Source organism: Geotrypetes seraphini, chromosome 5 (genome assembly GCF_902459505.1).
Source record: "Geotrypetes seraphini chromosome 5, aGeoSer1.1, whole genome shotgun sequence".
NCBI classification, from domain to species: domain Eukaryota; kingdom Metazoa; phylum Chordata; class Amphibia; order Gymnophiona; family Dermophiidae; genus Geotrypetes; species Geotrypetes seraphini.
In genome coordinates, this window is record NC_047088.1 from 91,841,098 (window position 1) to 91,864,443 (window position 23,346).

General features: G+C 47.5%; 1 long non-coding RNA gene across 1 annotated transcript in view; it reads right to left on the reverse strand.

The window, feature by feature from the left end:
* Window positions 1-180: 180 nt before the first annotated feature.
* Window positions 181-23,346, reverse strand: part of LOC117361326 — a 34,928-nt gene continuing 11,762 nt past the window's right edge. The window contains exons 2-3 of the long non-coding RNA XR_004539629.1: window positions 16,118-16,190; window positions 181-449 (exon numbers count right to left, since the gene is read on the reverse strand). This is a non-coding gene — a long non-coding RNA (uncharacterized LOC117361326). The remainder of the gene's footprint in view (window positions 450-16,117; window positions 16,191-23,346) is intronic.

Below are 23,346 nucleotides of genomic sequence, written 5' to 3' on the forward strand. Positions count from 1 at the left end.
CTATCGATTTTGAGGCCTAAACTTTTTTTTTTAAAGAGTTTGTGGCCACACTATTTTACAGATAAATATCTGTTAGTCTGAAAAAATATATAATAGTTATAACTTAATAGATTAACGATTTATTGAGATATAAGCTTTGGATAAAAACAAGTATGTTTAGCTACAGTATAAAGTGGACTGTTCTCAAGAATTTATACCGTATCTCGCTAAACGATATATTGTGTCCTTTTAATAAACTGTTTTATTCAAATGGAGAGTATTACTATTAAGCTACTCCATGGTGAGAAGAAATGTCTTTAATTGAACATTGGTCGCCCACTGCAGAGTACTGTAATCTGTATTTTATTCTTAAGTCATCAAATTCATACTTCTGGCTCCCCAGCATTCTCCATTTTTCACAGTATTTATTATCCATACCTTCCTTTCTCAGTTCTGATTCCATGATGAATCTGCATAAACAGAAACATTAACCAAGAAAATATTCACAACACTGAGAGAACTAAGACAAATTCAGCATTGCATGGCCAAAGAAAACTTCAGATCATAGTTCAGTCACTGGTACTAGTCCAACTAGATTACTGCAATGCCTTATATGTAAGATGCAAAGAAAATATGTGAGCGGGGTGTGGGAACTACAAACAATTCAAAATGGAGCAGCCAGTGCAACAAAATTTTGCAAATTTGTTAAAATTTAAACTATTTTTGCTAACTAGTATCCATTTAAAAAATGTTAAAAAAATTTCTTCTACCTTCGTTTGGATGTTTTATTTTTCCATCATGTTGGTTCCAGTTTCTCCTTGCGTCAGCTCCCTTTTTTTTGGTAGTTTGAGGGAATATCAACATGTGATGGATCAGTTCCAGTAAATGGACCCCTTCCCATGCTCTATGGATGTGAACCGAAGCAGCCTTTGCCTTTCTTGTACAATCCCACTTTATTCCAGGACCAGTGGGTTTTATGCATCTCTGACCGCCAGGCACTGTAGAAAACTTCCCTCTGCTAGCATATCCTGGAGCATGCCCAGTAGATTCCAGTCTTGCTGTCTACATGCCAAGCCTGTAGGAGCTTATTTCTTCTACTCATGTTTTCTTTTGATAGTTTCAGAAATGTTTTCGGTATTTCCCTTGCATATTTGCCCTCGTGCTGTGGAGGTTCCCTGCAGGGATATTCTTGCAGCAGGAGATCGCAGACGGTTGGAGAATGTCTGCTTCTGGGGGTTCCCTGCAAGATAGTAAGCCCCCTGGACAGCCTGCAGGACAGATTGAGGCTCTGGGATCAAGAGCTATCTCACTCCGGGATTGGAAGCTAGCTCACCCCAGATTCATCTGCTAGTGGGTATAGCACAGGCTGAGTGATTCCATGGAAGCGCAACCGGGTTCGGAGCCGGACTGTGTGCCTCTGTCAGGTGGGTGCATGACATATCCGAGGGTGTGTGAGGTCACCGGCCTTAGTGGTCAGGCCGGTGGGACAGTCAGAAGACTGAAATCCAGTTTACAGCTTCCTTAGGCATTAGATCTCCCTACATACTGTTCCAGCATTGCCTGCATTCTCTCCCATTCAGCACAATAGAACAGTGAGTCAGTGTGACAGCCTGTTTGGGGGGTCTTAGAAAGGGTTTTTTGAGTGGTGTCCCTATATGCCCTACTTGCCCCCCCCCAAAAAAAATAAAAATCTCCAAACCGCCATTTTCTGGAGATTCATTTTCTTTTCCTGGGCGATTTTATTGCAAAATCAGCACCCAGCAACCATCTTGGATTTTCCTGATATCAATAAATCTATATTTTTTTATAGTTAGGAGCTTCATTTTTGCTCCAAACTTCATAGATGCCTGTCCTAGGTTGGGATGAATTGATTTAATAAGAGTTGCCTCCGCTGGGTCAGACCAGAGGTCCATCGCGCCCAGCAGTCCGCACATGCGGCGGCCCATCAGGTCCACGACCTGTTAGGTGGTCCCACGACCTGTTAGGTGGTCCCTGCCTTTTCCTATAACCTATCTCTAAATCTATCTGTACCCTCTAGTTCTATCTGTACCCCTCAATCCCCTTATCCTTCAGGAATTTATCTAAACCTTCCTTGAACCCCCGTAGCGTGCCCTGCCCTATCACAATCTCTGGGAGCGCATTCCATGTGTCCACCACTCTCTGGGTAAAGAAGAACTTCCTAACATTCGTTCTAAACCTGTCCCCTTTCAATTTCTCTGAGTGCCCCCTTGTACTTGTGGTTCCCCACAGTCTGAAGAATCTGTCCCTGTCCACCTTCTCTATGCCTTTCAGGATTTTGAAAGTTTCTATCATATCTCCTCAAAGTCTCCGCTTCTCCAGGGAGAAGAGCCCCAGCTTTTCCAACCTGTCGGCATATGAAAGGTTTTCCATACCTTTTATCAATTTAGTTGCCCTTCTCTGGACTCCCTCAAGTACCGCCATGTCCTTCCTGAGGTACGGCGACCAGTACTGAACACAGTACTCCAGATGCGGGCGCACCATTGCCCGATACAGCGGCATGATGACTTCCTTTGTCCTGGTCGTGATACCCTTTTTGATGATACCCAGCATTCTGTTTGCTTTCTTGGAGGCTGCCGCACATTGTGCCGATGCTTTCATTGTTGTATCCACCAACACACCTAGGTCTCTTTCAAGGTTACTTACCCCTAGCAGTGATCCCCCCATTTTGTAGCTGAACATCGGGTTCTCTTTCCCTACATGCATGACCTTGCATTTCTCTACATTGAAGCTCATTTGCCACTTTTTTGCCCATTCTTCCAGTCTCGCAAGGTCCCTTTGCAGGTCTTCACAGTCTTCCGTGGTTCTAACCCTACTGCAGAGTTTGGTGTCGTCTGCAAATTTAATAACCTCACATTTCGTCCCAGTCTCCAGGTTGTTTATGAAGATATTGAACAGGAGCGGTCCCAGTACTGACCCCTGCGGAACTCCGCTCGTGACCCATCACCAGTCTGAGTATTGGCCCTTCACTCCAACCCTCTGTTTTCTGCCCTCCAACCTTGTTTGTAGCAGATGGCTGTCGGATGTGCAGTCATGTTCCTTGCAAGCTGCGGTCCGCGAGGGGGGCTAAATTTTAATGAAAGTGGTGCCTTTCACCTCAGAGGAGACCCTCTTTGAGCCTTCTGCCCCAATTTCTGTGAAAATCACATTTAGGGGCTCTTGGGCGAGTGCTGGTAGCATTTCAGCAAAACGCAAGCGCAGTTCCGGAGAAAAACCTTAAGTACTCTAAGTCTGAGGCGCAGAGGGTGGCTTTCACCGCAGGAGTCCTCTTTTTCCACAGGAATTTTGCATAGGCTCTCTCAAGCATACTTTGAACAGAAGTTCATGCCTGTGGTCATCCCACTGACATGTAGGCCATCCGTGGGGATGTCGCCGCCACTCGTCCCAAGTCTTTTGCTTGGTTCCTCAGCAAGAACTCTGGAGTGTAAAAGGGCGACGCCCGCAATGATGTTGGGCACTCTCACAATCCCTCTGCTTTCACAGAGAGGTTTGGCAGCGGCCACTGATATAAAATGTTTGGTGGAACTCCGCGATCAGGCTCCATGTGGGTCTCGGGACTTGGCTGGTGATCCCACAGCATGCAGGTTCCTAAAAGCTACTTGTCTGGAGGACCTCATCACAGAAGCTCTGCAGGAATGGACTCTACAGCTGGCTCAGCCAGTCCAGCAAGAATGTTCTCTCATGATTGATCAAGAGGCTACTAACTGCCTCCTTTCCTTGATAACCCCGATGCGGTTTATATCATCGAAGATTTTGGATAACCCAGAGGATCCCCCTGATATGCGCTTGGGCCATGGTAAGGATTTGTCACAAGGCGGGTGGTTTTGCCAAGCGCTTTGCTTCTCCGAAGATGGATTCAGCTGTGGTTCAGGTCACCAAGCGTCCTTCTCACCCTCCTGACGGAGGAGTGATCCTGAAGGATGTTCAGGACAGACGAGTGGATTTCATCCTCACGTGCCTTTTTTGATTTGGCTGCGGCCGGGGTTGAGGCGGCGTTAGCCTCGTCCTTCATTGCATGGGTGTGCCTCTCCACACTTTGCCATGCCCTGTCTCTGTGGTGCTTCGTGATTTGGATTTTCTCATCTCCAGAGTGGATTGTATGGCTGTTGCCTTATCTGACATTCTGAAAGTTTTTGCTAAGCTGCACGCTTCTTCAGTGTCTGCCCGGAGGAATGCGTGGATCAGCCAGTGGTCTGGGGACTCCTCTGAGGCCACCTTGAACAAGTTTCCCTTTTAGGGACAGCTTCAGTTCGGCCAGGGTCTGGATGACCTCATGGCAAGTGTATCAGACCGCAAGCCAAAGGTTTTGCCTGGGAACAGGCCACGTCCCACAAGGGTTTGCAGCGTTCTACTTTTAGTCTGTTTGGATGTCCTCACCAGTATGATGGTCCCCTCCTCAGAGCAGAGGTACCGTGCATCCTCCAGGTTCTGTTTCAGGGGTCTGGCCACCAGCAGTCCTCAAACATCTAGCAGCCCCCCTAAGAAACAGTTCTGGTTTAGGGCCTTCGGCCCCTCTCCCACACATTGGGGAGCGGCTGTCTGCTTTTTTGGCAGAATGGAAGATAATCACATCCAACCGCTGGGTCTTGGAGGTATTGTGCGACACACTCGCATTGGAGTTTCTCCATCCTCTCTCTCTGTATTTTCTAGTTTCCCCTGCAGGCCACCCCAAAGTGATGCTTCGGGTGCAGGCTGCGGTTCGCAGACGTTTGGATCTTGCGACCCTTGAGCCCATGCTAGAGGACAACTTGGGCTCCAGGAGATAACTCAATATGCTTCATCGTCCCAGGGAAAGGCTCCAAAGTTTCGAGTTCAAGCCTGGATCTCAAAGCAGTCAATGCGGCACAGAAGGTGCCCCGCTTCCGCATGGAGACAGTGCATTCCGTCATTGCTTCACTGCTGGGGAAGTTTCGGGCCGAGATCACAATGATAAAATTTTTTTAAACCCACCAGAAAGGCCTTAACAGAGATATTGGCTTTTTCGTATTACAAAACATAATTTTTACTGCTCTAAAACTTTCCTAGCCACCCTTCTTTATGTCCCTCTCTCCCACCCTCCCTCTTTCTGTAAGTGGCATTTGAATACTTTGATGTTTTATTCTTATATACTGATAGCTGACTTCATTTGCTTATCTTTGAAGAAGGATTACTTTTGAAAGCTAATCTATGCTCTAGTTAGTCCAATTAAAAGGTATCACTTGAATTCTTTTTGTTTTATTTCTTTATATTTCTCCATATTATCAACACAGTTAATGTAATTATATTTGATGTAGTAACTGATGAGTGTATATACAGCAGCTGTCTTCACCAAAGTGACTGGTCTTTGGACCAGCACTTCCAACAGCATAGGATCATGATTTGTGTACCTCATTATAGACCAACATGCAGTGGGAAAATGGGTGCCCCTTCCATCAGGTAACATCATCAGGGATAGGAGGCAGCAAGGATGCAGGGGGAAAGGGGAGGTGTTCAGAGTAACATAGGGCAGCCTATTCTATCTCATGACTATATTCTACAGAGGTGTCTCATGCATGTCTTGGTAGAATATCATCCAAAACCTACATAAACCTCTTCCAAGTATTCATGGGGATCCAATGGATGTGTAGTACAGGACATTATTGAAAAGAAATGTGTAAAGTATGAAACATGGCATGCAGTGTAAATTAAGACTTTGCTGCATAACCAATATGACCCTGTGAAAAAGATATATTGTATGTGTGTGTCTTCAAAGGAGTTATGACGGATCTATCCATTTCTTGTACAGGTGATGTTGATCCAGTTTGGTCATCAGAGGGTAACAACACACAGCATTCCCTGAAAAACTGGGAGGAGTGCAGGGTAACAACACACAGCATTCCCTGAAAAACTGGGAGAAAATAATCTGTCTACCCACCACCTAAGTACAAGATTACCTATGCCTTCCAAAATAAAGAAGGGCCTTCATCTTCCTCCATGATGATATAAGATCCCTCCCCAAAAAGCAAGTTATTATAATAGCACACCTAGAAATAGGCATACATGCAAAACCTGGATACAGGTAGATCTAGCACTTCTGGTGGGTATGAGTTCTGGACCCCATTGGATACAGCCCTTCTAAATGGTTTGCGGTCTAAATGGTTTATTAGGTTTTTATATACTGCCTATCAAGATTATCTAAGCGGTTTTACAATCAGGTACTCAAGCATTTTCCTTATCTGTCCCGGTGGGCTCACAATCTAATCTTCTGATAGATCTAAGTATTTCCTGTCCTTTTGGGCAGATTGCTGTAGGATCTGGGTGGGTTCAGCACAAGGAATGAATACTGGATCTGGCCAGATCCAGCTTCTCAGGTGGAGCATGTGGATACAGCTCTTCTAGTGCCAATAGCTACTGGATATGTGTAGATTATAATTTAATATCTGTGAATTGCTCTATACCTGTCTAGGATCAAGGCAACATACATATCAATAGGAATACAAAAAGTGAAGAATTTAAGGTAAGTGGACATTAATTAGAAGTGAGAGAATTATAAGGAAGAGAGGGAGAAATTAGGATGACATTTGTGGTATAAATACACTGAGTGGAATCTGACATTCATTGAAATTATTGAGTTTTCTATCCATTGTCAATGGAGTATACAGTCACAAAGAGGAGAGCTTTTAGCTTCTTCCAAAATCAAAGGTAGTGGTGTTCTGTTTTGATAGTTACTGGAAGATTGTTCCAATTCTTTACGCTGATGTAAGTGATGAGTGTGCTAAATAGAAACATAGAAATTGACGGCAGAAAAGGGCTACAGCCCATCGAGTCTGCCCACACCAATGACCCATTCCCTGACTTTTACTCCCCTATAGATCCCACGTGAATATCCCATTTTCTCTTAAAATCTGACACGCTGTTGGCCTCAATCACCTGCTGAGGCAGCTCGTTCCAATGATCGACCACCCTTTCGGTGAAGAAGTACTTCCTAGCATCACCTTGAAATTTCCCTCCCCTGATCTTCAGCGAGTGTCCTCTGGTTACCGAGGGCCCTGTAAGACTGAAGATATCATCTTTCACCTCTATACGCCCCGTGATATACTTAAAGGTCTCAATCATGTCCCCCCTCTCTCTTCGCTCCTCCAGTGAGTACATCCGCAGTTTTTTTTAGCCTTTCTCCATACGTGAGATCCCTGAGCCCCAAGACCATCCTGGTAGCCATTCGCTGAACCGATTCAATTCTCAACACATCTTTCCGTGTGGTCTCCAGAATTGAACACAATACTCGAGATGAGGTCTCACCATGGATCTGTACAGTGGCATTATGACTTCAGGTTTTCTGCTGACAAAACCCCTACGGATGCAGCCCATCATTTGTCTTGCCCTGGACGAAGCCTTCTCCACCTGATTGGCAGCCTTCATATCATCGCTAATGATCACTCCTAAATCACGTTCCACCGTGGTCCTGGACAAGGTTTCACCATTTAGTGTGTAAGTTCTGTGGATTTTTTTTGCCTAGGTGCATTACTTTACATTTTTTAGCATTGAAGCCTAGCTGCCAAGTTGATGACCACTGTTCCAGCTGCCGTAGGTCCTGCGTCATAAAGACAGGCACACTACTTTTGCCTACTATGTTGCATAGTTTGGCGTCGTCGGCAAACAGTGATACTTTTCCTCTAAGCCCTTGGGTCAAATCTCCTATGAATAAATTGAATAGAATCGTCCCTAAGACGGAGCCCTGAGGTACTCCATTCGTCACTGCTGACGTTTTGGAGGGGGTACCGTTTACTATCACCCTTTGAAGCCTACCATCTAGCCAATCCTTTACCCATGTAGTGAATGTATCCCCTAATCCCATCGATTTTAGTTTGTTCAACAGCCTGCGGTGTGGGACGCTATCAAAAGCTTTGCTGAAGTCCAAATATATCACATCCAGGGACTCCCCGGCATCCAGATGACTGGTCACCCAGTCAAAGAAGTCAATCAGATTAGATTGGCAAGACCTTCCCCTGGTAAATCCGTGTTGGTGTGGATCACGTAAATTTTCTTCGTCTAGAATTTTGTCGAGTTTCTGTTTGATCAGTGATTCCATGAGTTTGCACACTATGGATGTAAGACTCACCGGTCTGTAATTTTCTGTCTCTATTCTGCAGCCCTTTTTGTGGAGTGGAATTACGTTCGCTGTTTTCCAGTCTAGGGGTACTTTTCCCGTGCGCATGGAAAGATTGAAGAACACGGATAGTGGTTCAGCCAGAACTTCACTCAGCTCTCTGAGTACCCTGGGGTGTAGATTGTCAGGTCCCATGGCTTTGTCTACTTTGAGTCTTGAAAGTTCGTGGTAGACGCTACTGGGTGTAAACTCGTAATCATGAAACAGGTCATTTTGGCTGTCTCTTATCTGTAGTTGTGGACCAGCTCCCGGTGCTTCACAGGTGAATACTGAGCAGAAGTATTCGTTTAGCAGTTCTGCCTTGGTATTATCAGATTCTGCGTAGTTTCCATCTGATTGCCTAAGGCGTACTATCCCATCTTTGTTTCTCTTCCTGTCGCTAATGTACCTGAAGAAGGATTTGTCCCCTTTTTTAATATTCCGTGCTAGATCTTCCTCTGTTCGAAGTTTGGCTTCCCTGACTGCCTTTTTGACAGCCTTAGATCTGGCCAGATAGTCTTCTTTTGCCTCCCTTTTCCCAAGATGTTTGTAGGTGATAAATGCTTCTTTTTTCTTTTTAATGAGGTCCAAAATTTCCTTGCTTAACCATTGTGGTTTTTTGTTTCTCCGGCGTTTGCTTACTGTATTTATGTAGCGGCTAGATGCTTCGTTCAGGATGGATTTTAGATTTGACCACATAGTTTCCGGATTGTCAGTTTCTGCATGGTTTTGCAGCTCCTGATGGACAAAGTCTCTCATGTGGTCGAAATCTGCGCCCCTAAAGTTGAGGACCCTTGTTGCTGTGTTTGATTTAGAGAAGCCTTTCCTGAGGTTGAGCCATACCATGTTGTGGTCACTGGAGGCCAGCGTGTCTCCCACTGATACTTCCGAGACACTGTCTCCATTTGTGAGTACCAGGTCCAGTATTGCCTTTTCCCTGGTGGCCTCTAATACCATTTGTTTGACTTGTGTACCCTTTATGGAGGTTAATATTCTTCTGCTACCACTCATAGTCGCGGAGAGGGTGTTCCAGTCTGCATCTGGCATGTTGAAGTCTCCTAACAGTACTGTGTCACCACGCAAAGTGATGTTCTCTATGTCCTCAATCAATTCCTTGTCTTTGTCTTCCTGTTGTCTCGGAGGCCTGTATACCACACCGAGGTAAAAGGCATTTTTCATTCCCTCTGGCCAGGTTTACCCAAAGTGATTCCCCTGTGTATCTAACCTCTGTGATCCTGGTAGTTTTGATATTATCCTTAGTGTATAGTGCTACCCCCCCCCTCCTAATTTGCCCTCTCTGTCTCGACGAAGTAGATTGTAGCCTGGTATAACCATATCCCACCCATGTGAGTCTGTGAACCAGGTCTCGGATATCGCTACTATGTCAAGGTCAGCATTCTTTATCTCTGTTTCTAGTTCCAGGATTTTGTTGCCCAAGCTGTGTGCATTAGCATACATTGCTCTCCAAATTTGTGATGAGATACCTATCCCCGCTAGTGTGACTCCTGTTTTTTTGTGTATACTATGGGCACTTACCTTAGGCTCAGAAGTGTGGGTTTTACTTGCTTCCCCAGGATGGATCCTTGCTGCTTTGGTATGTATGTATGAACCCTCCCCCAACTTACCTAGTTTAAAGCCTTCCAAAGTAGGCGTGCTAGTCGATGTCCAAAAACTTTCTTGCCTCTCTTTGTTAGGTGTAGTCCGTCAGGTCCCTGTAGTCCTTGTAGCACCTCTCCGTGGTCTAGGAATCCAAAGTTCATCTCTAAACACCATTCGCGAAGCCACTCGTTGGTCCGATGGATACGCTCTTCCCTGTCTCTGCCTTTGTTTCTTACCGGGAGAATTGATGAGAAGACCACCTGTGCTCCTGTCTGCTTCAGCTTTCTTCCCAGGGCCTCGAAGTCTTTATGCGCCTGTATTTAATTCCTGGCCTTTAGGCAGGGATTGAGTGCTAAATCTAGGTGAATCTAACCCTTCTGGCTGAAATGCGTGCTGTATCCATGTGGATAGAGTTAGTCTGGTGGTTACAGCTGCTGAATCCATATAGATCCATATCCATTCCTACCAAAGGGCCAAATTCAACAGGATACAATCGACTCCGCTTAAGAGCAAGGCCTCCGGACCGGACTGCGATGTGCGCTTAAACGGAGTGTGCACGCTTAATCAGAGTACCACTTTTTATGCCGTTACGAACCTTCCACCTCTGCAACCATCTGTTTGTTGCTTTGAAGTCTTCTGTGCCCAGTTCTTCGGATAGCTGTGGTGCTTTCTCCATCAGCAGAGGCCCACTGATTGGCAGTTGATGACTTCTAGCTTCAGCAAATCATCGCAGCAACGCCTGTTGAACATCTCAAGCCTTCCCAATTTTTTCTGTTTCCTGGTAGGATTGCTGTTATTTTGCCAGTCTTTAAATATGGCTTGCTTTTTTATTTTTTTTGTGAATCTGAGAAATCTGGCTAGGATGAAAGCTGTAATGTTGGTCAAGTCTCTTTAAGACAGCGACATGTTCAGCCAAAGACAATGACTTTTGACTAGCGTGTTGGACACTTTCAGCCAAAGACAAAGATTTTTCTCCACGAGACACAATGGTACAGTTTCAAAAGGTCGAATACCTGGCCAAGCCTAGATTGCTGATCCGAAACATGTGGATCAACGTGAGAACGTAATTGCTTTTAACCAGAGTGAATGTAACGTGAACGAATAGAGGTGCAACTTATAACATCAGTGCGCATAAGCGGATTGTGTGCTTATCAGAATTGCAATTATCCAAAGTTTACGTCCATTGACTTTAATGTAAAAAACCGGTCCATGGTGGTAGGCTGCGGATAACCAAAACGTACGCTTAACCGACGTGCAAGTTGGTGAAGTCGACTGTACATCCATTATTTCTCTTATTCCTTCTCCTTTGACCTCTAGCTCGTGATGCCCAGCATTCCTCTCTTCCTCTCTGAACTCCTTCATCTATCTCCTCCCCACCCATGATTTCCAGCATCTCTCTCCTTCATTCCCCTCCTCAGTTTCCTGCATCTTTCGTCCCATGATATCCAGCATGTCTTTTTTTGTCCTATTCTGCTTCTTGCTTTCATAGATATCTGCTCTCCCTTCCCTCCATTATCCAAAGCATCTGTCGTCTCACTGTTGCCCCTCAACCCAGGTTGTCCAGCATGTCTGTCTTTTCTCCATACTAGTTTTATCATTCAATTATCCAGCTTATTCCCTCTCTCTCATCCCTTCCCCCACCCCATGTAACAGATTCCCTTCTTCCAACTCCCACAGACTCCTATATATAATGGCCATTACACATTTCTTCCAGGGAGATCCCCATACTGCTGCTGTCATTCTGTAGGGAACTCTGCTAATGGTTCCAGTTTTTGTCTAACACAGGGGTGCCCAATAGGTCGATCGCGATCGACCGGTAGCTCGCCAAGGCAAAGTGAGTCGATCACCCAGGACTTACTTTGCCTTGGCGATCTATCGGGCAGATCAGGCTTCCTTTCCCCGACATCAATTCTGCCGGAGAGGAAGTTCGGGCCAGCCAATCGCTGCCTGGCTGGGCGGAACTTCCTCTCCGACGGCAGAATTGACCCGAAGCAGGGAGAGCATGGGGCGGCGTCGGCTTTGGGGCCTGTTATCCATTGGTGGCGTTTTGGGTCCTGTTCCCCGATGGCAGCGGCAGTGGCAGTGGCTTGGGGAAGGGCAGGGAGAAAGAAAGAAAGGGGGCAGGCAGGGAGACAGAAGGAAAGAAGAGAAACAGAAAAAAAAGAAAGGGGGCATGAAGAGAGAAAGAAAGAAAGGTCAGAGAGAGGAAGAAAAAGTTGGGGGAGGGAATGAGGTGTGGAGGAGAGGAAGCATACAGGCTGAAAGAAAGATTGGATGCACAGTCAGAAGAAGAAAGTGCAATCAGAGACTCATGAAATCACCAGACAAGGTAGGAAAAATGATTTTATTTTAAATTTAGTGATCAAAATGTGTCTGAATTTATATCTGCTGCCTATATTTTACAATATGGTCCCCTTTTACTAAACCGCAATAGTGGTTTTTAGTGCAGGGAGCCTTTGAGCGTCGAGAGCAGCGCTGGGCATTCAGCGAAACTCCCTGCACTAAAAACTGCTATTGTGGTTTAGTAAAAAGGGAGGGGGGTATTTGTCTGTTTTTGTATGGTTGTTACTGAGGTGACAGTGCATAGAGTCATCTGCTTTGACCTCTTTGAAAAAACCCCAGAATAGGAATGATAATTAACAATTCTATACGTACAGTGTGCGTTGTTGTTGTTTTTTTTTAATTTTATTGTTGGTAGATCATTTTGACTTGATCATTTTAAAAGTAGGTCGCGAGTCAAAAAAGTGTGGGCATCCCTGGTCTAACAGATCATGCCCACAGAGCAAGAGAACAGTGCATCATACAGGGTGGGACTGAATACATCAGCGCAGAGGGCTCCTCATATACTGAAACCAACAGCAGCCAGCAGAAAAAAAAAGACTTGTTTTACACTTGTCTGGAAAATCTGTGAAATCCATCCTTTATCCTGTCCCAGCCTTAATGTTGGGGATGGTAGCCGAGTCCAAGTGGATACAGCCCTTCATGGAGTCAGAATTGTATGATCCTGGCAGATCCTTGCTTTCGATGGGGAAGGAGTAGAGGATATGGATGTTTCCTGCCTTGTAGGTGGTGAAAGGTGCTGAATCCAGGTGGATACAGCCCTTCCTGGGGTCAGAATTCTAGCAGATCCTGACATGCTATTGGATCATTGCAGAGCTTGTGTTTTTGATTAGGAAAGCAGGAGGATATGGATGTTTCCTGCCTTATAGGTGGTGAAGAGTGCTGAATCCAGGTAGATACAGCCCTTCTTTTGGTCAGAATTGCAGAATCCTGGCAAATCCTGTGCTTTTGATGGGGAAGGAGTGTAGGATATGGATGTTTCATGCTTTATAGGTGGTGAAAGGTGCTGAATCCAGATGCATATAGCCTTTCCTGGGTTCGGAATTGCAGGATCCTAACAGATCCTGTGCTTTTGATAGGAACATAAGAATAGCCTTACTAGGTCAGACCAATGGTCAGTCAAGCCCAGTAGCATGTTCTCATGCTGGCCAATCCAGGTCCCTAGTACCTGGCCAAAACTCAAGGAGTAGCAACATTCCATGCTACCAATCCAGAGAAATAAGTGGCTTCCCCCATGATAAAAACATAACAGCAGATAAAGGCCAAATGGCCCATCTAGTCTGCCCATCCACAATAACCATTATCTCTTTCTCTCTCTCAGAGATCCTACTTGCCCATCCCAGGCCCTCTTGAATTCAGACACAGTCTGTTTCTACTACCTCTGCCAGGAGACTTCCACACATCTACCACCCTTTCTGTAAAAATGGTATTACCTCAGATTACTCCAGAGCATGTCACCTCTTAACTTCATCCTACGTCCTCTGATTGCAGAGTTTCCTTTCAAATGAAAGAGACTCAACTCATGCACATTTATATTACGTAGGTATTTAAACGTCTCTATCATATCTCCTCTCTCCCACCTTTCCTCCAAAGTATACAGATTGAGATCTTTAAGTTTGTCCCCATATGCCTTATCATGAAGACCACACACCATATTAGTAGCCTTCCTCTGGACAGACTCCATCTTTTTTATATCTTTTTTAAGGTGCGGCCTCCAGAATTGTACACAATATTCTAAATGAGGTCTCACCAGTCTTATAGAGGCATTAATACCTCCTTTTTTCTACTGGCCATACTTCTCCCTATGCAACTTAGCATCCTTCTAGCTTTCGCTGTCACCTCTTCAACCTGTTTGGCCACATTAAGATCATCACATACAATCACACCCAAGTCCCACTCTTCCATCGTGCACATAAGTTCTTCACCCCCTAAACTGTACCATTCCCTCGGGTTTGTGCAGCCCAAATACATGACCTTGCATTTTAGCTGCCAAATTTCAGACCATTTTTTAAGCTTCCCCAGGTCTTTCTTCATGTTATTCACACTGTCCGGCATGTCTATTGCAGATTTTGGTATCATCCGCAATGAGGCAAAACCTGACAACCCTTCAGCAATATCATTTATAAAACTGTTAAAAAGAACAGGCCCAAGAACAGAACCTTGAGGCACACCACTGGTAACATACCTTTCCTCAGGAAGGAGTTTTGGCTATGCATGGAGTGCTGGCTATGAATGTTTCCTACCTTATAGGTGGTGAAGGGTACTGACTACAGGTGGATACAGCCTTTCCTGGTGTCAGAACTAAAGGATCCTGGCAGATCCTGCTGGATCATGGTAGATCATGTGCTTTTTATGGGGAAGGAGTTCAGGAAATGGATGTTTCTTGCCTTATAGGTTGTGAAAGGTGCTGAAGCAAGGTGGATACAGCCCTTCCTGGGGTCAGATCCTGTGCTTTTGATGGGGAAAGAATACAGGATATGGATGATTCCTGCCTTATAGGTGGTGAAGGGTGATGAATCCAGACAAATATAGCCCTTCCCGGGGTGAGGACTGCAGGATTTTGGCATATCCAGGGGGATCCTAGCAGATCCTGTGCTTTTTATGGGCAATAAGGGATGGATCCTAGTGATTCCAACCTTATAGGTAGTGAAGGATGCTGAATCCAAGTAAATACAGCCCTTCTTGGGGCAAGGACTGCAGGATCCTAGCATATCCGGATGGATCCTATGCTTTTGATGGGCAAGTAGGGCTGGATCCTGGTGGATCTAAATCTTCTGATGTTATTTGGTTCTTGTTCCGAATGGCTCAAGCCCTGTTGTTGACGAGTGAGCAGACTGCTTTAGGTTTCACTCTGTGTGCAACACCCTAACCGCTTCCTTTTTGACTATATATTTAATATCTTTTGATTTTAGACCAGACACATTTGAGGCTCAAGATTCTTCTTGACACCACACCCACCTCCAATTCAGATGCGCTCCAAAACCATGCTTCTTCCTCTCACTTAACATTCCATTGTTCTTCATCCATCTCCTGTATCCCACACTTCTTCGTGGCATCCTGGATCTCTCATTCCCAACCTCTCAAGCTTCTGTTATGTACTGTATTTTTATTTTTCCTCCACACACACGGTAATACCCAGTATTTCATTCCTTTCCTCCCCCTCAGAATCCCTGCATCTCTCATCTTTTTTTCTTCTCCAGTGATCTCCCTTTTCTCCCTTCTCTACGTGATTTCCAGCATCTTTCCTTCTCTGCACCAGTCATCTCCATACTTCCTTTCACTCCTCCCTCCCCCAATATCTCTAGAATGTTTATCCTTCATTCAGCATACACTTAATTTACAAAATGTCTTTCCTTCTTATGCCTTCTTTTTCTCCAGAAAGTATCTCCTCTCTTATACCCATTATTTACAACATCTCCTTCCAGTGCCCCCTTTACCATTTATTTCCTGTTTCCTGGAAAATATTTTTCCTACTTTGTGCCTCTTTCAATACTCCACCCACCCTGTACAGCTGTTTTCACTAGCACCGCTACCCTTCACCTCTCCCTCCTGCAACAACCGATTCTCATAGCCACCAAGAACCCTATGCAAATGCATTACAAGTAGCTCATTAGTATTTAAATGAGCTCTCCTTGTAATGCACAAACAGGAATGCCCCTCTTTTATAAGGCAAAATTTTCCAGTTGGTCTCTGGACCTGCCAGTAGCAGTTGTGCATATGTTAAGTGTATGCACCATGCCTATGTGTGGGACACACAGACATAACAACAGTTGTGCCCATTTTCTAACTTTTGGAAAAAAAAAACCTCCCAAACTGCTTCTTCCCTGCAAGCGATCAGCTGAGCTTGCAAGGAAGAAGCTGAGTTGGCACGGATTCGCGATCAGCTGAGCTAGCACAGAGCCACAATCACGAATTGTGGCTATGGTGCCAGATCAGCTGATCGTGGATCTGTACCAGCAGACTCTTCTTTTCTCCCCTGCTGATTGCGGCTCCAGTGCTGGCCAGCTGATCTTGGACAGAGGAGAAGAGGGGGTTTTTTTTTGTAGTGGGCAGAGAAAGGGGAAGAGCTATGCTTACCTTGTATTATATTGCCAAATGTACTATCCAATGTAACTTCTATGAATGTTGGCTTGTAACCTGTTCTGAGCTCCTGGGAAGATGGGAGAGAAATCAAATAAATAAATACCTTTGCTCTTCTTCCCCCCTTTTACTGGAGCTGCTCTGCACAAATAGCATGCATATAATTTGCATGCTATTGTGCTGAGCATAACCCTATAAATTTAAATTATCCCAGGACAAGCAGGCAGGTATTCTCACTAGTGGGTGATGTCATCCGACAGAGCCCCGATACGGACATCTTGCAAGCATGTCTTGCTTGAAGAAACTCAGAAGTTTCGAGATGCCCGCACCGCGCATGCGCCAGTGCCTTCCCGCCCGATGCTCCGGGCGTGTCTCCTCAGTTCTTTTTCTTCCGCGGAGCTGAGAAGTCTATCTTCAATTTGCGCCCATTGAATCTTTTTTTTTTGCCTTCTATTTTGCCGCGGGTTGAGTTCTTTTTGCTCTCCTGTGCATTTATTTCTTTCTTCGATTTCTTTTTTCAAAAAAAAAATAAATAAATTTTTCCTTCCGATACCAGGTCGGCCACGTGGCTGGGGCCCCGCGTCTTCGACCTTGCGGCGGAGCTTTTCCGGCCTATGTCCCGGCCGGTTACCGGTTTTAAAAAGTGTAGCACGTGCCAGCGCGCGATTTCGATCACGGACCCTCATCGACGCTGCTTACAGTGTCTGGGACCGGATCACTTCCCGAAATCGTGCCGGCCTTGCTCCACTTTGACGGCGAGAGCGTTTAAGCGCCGCTGTCTGCTGTGGGAGTCCATGTTCAAGATGGAAGCTTCATCGGATCCTGCAGCTTCGACATCGACGGGTGCTTCGACTCCTTCCGCGAAGCCCTCTGCCTCCCCGGCTGCTTCGGGCCTCCTGAAACCGGCATCGTTCACACCGGTTTCGGCCCCGGCTTTGGTGCCGGTGCCTTCCTCCGTCTCCTCGGAGCAGGTATCGACCCCGACAGTTCCACCTGTGGTGCTCAAGGTGCCGAAGACTGGCAAGCAGAAGCACGCAGCACCGAAGGAGCGCGGAGACCGTGCGGAAGGGCCCCCTTTTGGTGCGGATCCCTCCATATCGGCTTTGTTGCGGTCCCTTCTGGAGGCTCAGTTCGTGGAGCTCATGCAGACCATGGGGCCTCGGCTGATTGCCACCATCCAGGGTGACCTTCCAGCTTCGGCTTCGAGGGGCGGACCACCCCCTCCTCCTCCTCCTCGCCGCACGACCTCGTTGCTCGGTGAGGAGGAGCGGCGAGCGGTGTCCGGGTCCTCGAGGAGGTCCTCTGTTAGCGCTGTGCCTCCTTTGGAACCGATTCCCTCGAGGAGGGCCTCCCTTAGTGATATGCCTCCCTTGGAGCCCATCCCCTCGAGGAAAGCCTCATTTAGTGACCTGCCTCCCTTGGAACCGATTACTCCGCCCCATGACTCAGTGTGGCGTCCACCTTCGGGGCCACCCAGTCCTGGGCATAGCAGGAAGCAGGACGAGTTCTTCCGAACCCCCTATCAAACCTGGGCGTCGTCGGGGGAGGCGCCGACTCTTCCGCCTCTGCGATCGACGGCATCGAGTCCAATCTGCTCCTTGGAGGCGTCTGAACCAGTTTCTCACAGACGGGCTCGATCCCCTTCCAGGCATCGGGAGGGGCATCGATCCAGACATTCTTCGAAGCATTCCTCTCGGCACTCAACCGTCTCGCCTCAGAAGAAATTGCCTCGGTTGGGGTATGCTGCTTCGACTGGGTCTCCTCCTCCGGGCCCGGAGTTCGAGGACCCTGAGGTTTTCTACTCGTCCTGTTGCTCGCAGGCCTCTCTGGAGCCTGAAGCCTCTTCTTCTTCTAGTCCGTCTCGCAGACCGGCGACGGCGGACCAACTGTCCTTTTCATCGTTCCTCAGGCAGATGGCAGATGACATGAACATTACTCTCGATGCTGGGTCTCGATACTCCAAGGAATACCTCGATACCATGCACTTGCCTCGTCCTCCGGCGGAGTCCTTGCGGCTTCCCCTGCACAAGCTCCTCGACCAGACCTTCATGCGATGCTTCGAGTCTCCTTACTCTATCCCTGCGGTCCCTGGCAAATTGGATGCGCGGTACCGCACGGTGCATCATACAGGCTTCGAGGGTCCTCAGCTTTCTCACCAGTCCCTCCTGGTCGAATCCTCGCTCAAGCGGTCTCATCCTGGCCAGGTCTATGCTTCAGTGCCTCCGGGCCGCGAGGGCAGAACCATGGATAAGTTTGGTCGACGCATCTATCAGAATTCGATGATGGCGTCTCGAGTCCTGAATTACAATTTCCACTTTGCAGCCTACTTGGAATTTTTTCTACCTGTGCTTCGGAAGTTCACACCGTACATCGAGTCCCAGCCTAGGTTTGAGTTTGAGGAAGTGGTTGCTTCGCTGTCCCAACTTCGGCTTCAGTTAATGCAATCTGCCTATGATGCGTTCGAGCTCTCAGCCCGAGCGGCGGCCTGCTCGGTGGCGATGCGCCGGTTGGCCTGGTTGCGGACCATTGATATGGACCCGAATCTTCAGGACCGCCTGGCGAACGTCCCTTGTGCTGGGGCGGATCTTTTTGATGAATCCATCGAGACTGTTACAAAGAAGTTGTCTGACCATGAAAAGTCCTTCCAATCTATCCTTAGGCCGAAGCCGAAGCCTCAGCAATCTCGACCTCGTCCGCCGTTGATTTATCAGCGGCGTTATCAGCCGAGGCAAACTCCACCTGCGAGGCAACCGGCGAAGCGCCAGCCTCCCCAGAAGGGTCAGCCTAAGTCTCAGTCGCCTGCTGTCCCTAAGACCACTCAGCCTTTTTGACTGTCTCGTCGAGGGCATAACCAACCTCGTTCTGCCTCCCCCTGTTTTTCCCATCGGAGGGCGCCTCCATCAATTTTATCATCACTGGGAGGCCATAACAACCGACCTCTGGGTCCTTACTATCATCAAGGAAGGATACTCTCTTCATTTCCATCGGGTCCCTCCGGACCACCCTCCAAGAGAGTATCCTTCCAACTTGACTCAGACCGCCCTTCTTCTTCAGGAAGCTCAGGCTTTGCTCCGGCTTCGTGCCGTGGAGCCGGTCCCGACGGACCAACTGGACCAGGGGTTTTACTCCCGGTACTTCCTTGTTCCAAAGAAGACGGGCGACCTGCGACCCATTTTGGACCTCAGGGCCCTCAACAAATTCTTAGTCAAGGAGAGGTTTCGCATGCTGACTCTTGCTTCTCTCTACCCTCTCCTCGAGCAGAACGACTGGTTATGCTCTCTGGATCTCAAGGAGGCCTACACTCACATTCCCATTCATCCGGCCTCCCGCAAGTTCCTCAGATTTCGGGTGGGACATCTACATCTGCAGTATCGAGTGCATCCATTCGGCCTGTCCTCGTCTCCCAGAGTCTTCACGAAGTGTCTGGTGGTGGTGGCCGCTGCACTCCGGAACAGGGGTCTTCAGGTATTTCCATACCTCGACGACTGGCTCATCAAGGCCCTGTCAGCTCCGAAGGTCATTTCGGCGACCTTGACCACGATTTGCTTCCTGCAGTGCCTAGGCTTCGAGATCAATTTTCCCAAATCTCATCTGCAGCCTACCCAGTCCCTTCCCTTCATCGGGGCAGTACTGGACACCATTCAGCTTCGAGCATTCCTTCCTCCTCAGCGCATGGATGCTCTTCTTCGTCTCTGCCAGTCTGTGTCTTCTCGCCAGTCCATCTCAGCGAGACACATGATGGTCCTCCTGGGCCACATGGCCTCTACAGTTCATGTGACACCCTTTGCCAGGCTCCATCTCAGAATTCCTCAGTGGACCCTAGCTTCTCAATGGACTCAAGTGTCAGACCCGTTGACTCGACACATCATAGTCACTCCTGCTCTTCGGCAGTCTCTACTTTGGTGGATGACCTCTTCGAATCTATCCAGAGGTTTGCTGTTTCACACTCCCCCTCATCAGAAGGTTCTCACAACCGATTCCTCGACCTATGCCTGGGGAGCTCATCTGGATGGGCTTCGCACTCAGGGATTCTGGACCAGTGCGGACCGCCTCCATCAGATCAATCTTCTGGTGCTCAGAGCCATCTTCTATGCTCTTCAGGCTTTTCAACATCTGCTTCACGACATGGTGGTCCTCATTCGTACAGACAACCAGGTCACCATGTATTATGTAAACAAGCAGGGGGGCACGGGATCGACCTCCCTCTGCCAGGAAGCTCTCAGAGTCTGGGATTGGGCAGTTCGCCACAATGCCTTCCTCAAAGCTGTCTACATTCAGGGGAAGGACAATGTCTTGGCAGACAACTTGAGTCGTCTCCTCCAGCCTCACGAATGAACTCTCCATTCCAACCCCCTTCATCAGGTCTTTGCACAATGGGGGACGCCTCAAATAGACCTCTTTGCGGCTCCCCACAACTTCAAGCTGCCTCAGTTTTGCTCCAGGATCTACACTCCTCATCGCCTCGAGGCAGATGCCTTTCTGCTGGATTGGGGGAATCGATTTCTGTATGCGTTTCCTCCATTTCCTCTCATTCAGAAGACTCTGGTCAAGTTGAAATCAGACCAGGCCACCATGATTCTGATAGCTCCTCGGTGGCCCAGGCAACCTTGGTTCTCCCTTCTACTTCAACTCAGCAGCAGGGACCCGTTCCTTTTCCCAGTGTTTCCTTCTCTGCTTACTCAACATCAAGGATCACTGCTTCATCCCAACCTACAGTCTCTCCACCTGACAGCTTGGTTCCTCTCAACGTAACCCCTCACCAGTTTTCTCAAGCGGTGAGGGATGTCTTAGAGGCTTCCAGGAAGCCTGCTACTCGACAATGCTACTCCCAAAAGTGGACTAGATTCTCTTCCTGGTGTATTTCCAATTCCAAAGAGCCTCAGCGTGCTTCCCTATCTTCTGTGTTGGACTATCTTCTACACCTGTCTCAGTCTGGTCTCAAGTCGACATCTGTACGAGTCCACCTGAGTGCTATTGCGGCTTTCCATCAGCCTCTACAAGGGAAACCTCTCTCTTCTCATCCTGTGGTTTCCAGATTTATGAAAGGATTTTTTCATGTCAATCCTCCTCTCAAACCGCCTCCAATGGTTTGGGATCTAAATGTTGTCCTTTCTCAGCTTATGAAACCCCCTTTTGAGCCTCTGAGCAAGGCTCCACTAAAGTTTCTCACTTGGAAAGTAGTTTTTTCTGGTGGCCCTCACATCTGCTCGCAGGGTCAGTGAGCTTCAGGCCTTGGTGGCGGACCCACCTTTCACAGTATTTCATCATGACAAGGTGGTCCTCCGCACTCACCCGAAATTCCTGCCTAAAGTGGTCTCTGAATTTCACCTCAACCAATCCATTGTGCTTCCAGTGTTCTTTCCAAAGCCTCATTCTCATCCTAGAGAATCGGCTCTTCACACTCTGGACTGTAAACGTGCTTTGGCTTTCTACTTGGATCGCACCAAACCACACAGAACTGCTCCTCAACTTTTCGTCTCCTTTGATCCAAACAAGTTGGGATGACCTGTATCGAAGCGCACCATCTCCAACTGGATGGCGGCTTGTATCTCTTTCTGCTATGCCCAGGCTGGATTACCCCTTCCCTGTAAGGTCACAGCCCATAAGGTCAGAGCAATGGCAGCCTCTGTAGCCTTCCTCAGATCGACCGATTGAGGAGATTTGTAAGGCTGCCACTTGGTCCTCGGTTCATACATTCACCTCTCATTATTGTCTGGATACTTTCTCCAGAAGGGATGGACAGTTTGGCCAAATAGTGTTACAAAATTTATTCTCCTAAGTTGCCAACTCTCCCACCATCCCATTGAGGTTAGCTTGGAGGTCACCCACTAGTGAGAATACCTGCCTGCTTGTCCTGGGATAAAGCAATGATACTTACCGTAACAGTTGTTATCCAGGGACAGCAGGCAGCTATTCTCACGTCCCACCCACCTCCCCTGGGTTGGCTTCTCTGCTAGCTACCTGAACTGAGGAGACACGCCCGGAGCATCGGGCGGGAAGGCACTGGCGCATGCGCGGTGCGGGCATCTCGAAACTTCTGAGTTTCTTCAAGCAAGACATGCTTGCAAGATGTCCGTATCGGGGCTCTGTCGGATGACATCACCCACTAGTGAGAATAGCTGCCTGCTGTCCCTGGATAACAACTGTTACGGTAAGTAACATTGCTTTGCTACCAACACGGTACTTATTATAGTACTATCAGAGTATTGTGCAAACTGCACTAACCCTCTACGGTTAGGTCAGGTTGCTCTTTACTCCCAGGGAGCTCTGACTGCCAACTGATCCTTGATCCAAGTTTCCAAATTTATTGTAAATTTGATTGAACACTTATCAAAATACTAAGTGTTTTACAACAATAAAATAGGGTAAAAACAGAATTAAAAATGACAAGAAACAGATGAAATATACCATATATACTCGAATATAAGTTGATCTGAATATAAGTCGAGACCCCCATTTTTTCCCCACAAAAAGGAGGCAAAATGGTTGAATACAAGTCGGGCGGCTTAATATTCAAGTGTCCTGCCCTGCCAGCCCCCCTCCCTACCAAGTTCTGCACCCAGCCCCCTTCCCTCCCTGCCCTGCACTCAGTCCCATTCCCTACCAGACTGTGAAGCAAGCTTCCCTCCCTGCCAGGCTCTGAACACTGTCCCACCTTCCTTCCCTGTACCCTCTTCCCCCTAAAAAGAGCCAACCTCACAATGGCTTGATTGTCCTGTACTCCCCTCTGCCCTCTAACCCAGCCAGCAGATTAACCCTTCCCCTTAACTTAAACCACCTAGTGGTAGGCCGGGACAGGAGGGATCTCTCCCGTCTCCTGCCCCGGCTGACTAATAATTACCACCTTCCCTCCCTTGTGTACCTGTTCCCTGGTGAATCCCACGCTGAAATCCTGAAGATCGTAAAGGTAGTAGCCAGCGGCGCACCCAGGAACGTGCTTTTCATGCTCCCGGCCAGCCCTGCACCGTTCCTTGATAGGCTGCCGCAAGAACCACAAATCCCGTGAGAACTTGCGGCAGCCTATCAAGGCTGGGCTGGACGGGAGCACGAAATGTTTGCCCTTGCGTGCCAGCCCGATTGTGCCGCTAGCTACTACATTTACAATCTTCAGGAGGATTTCAGCACGGGATACATAAAGTAAATGTAATAGAACAAGGATAGGGGGAGAACAATAAATACAGGAAAGAAAACGTATATGGGAAAAAAAACAAAAGGACTAAGGGGTT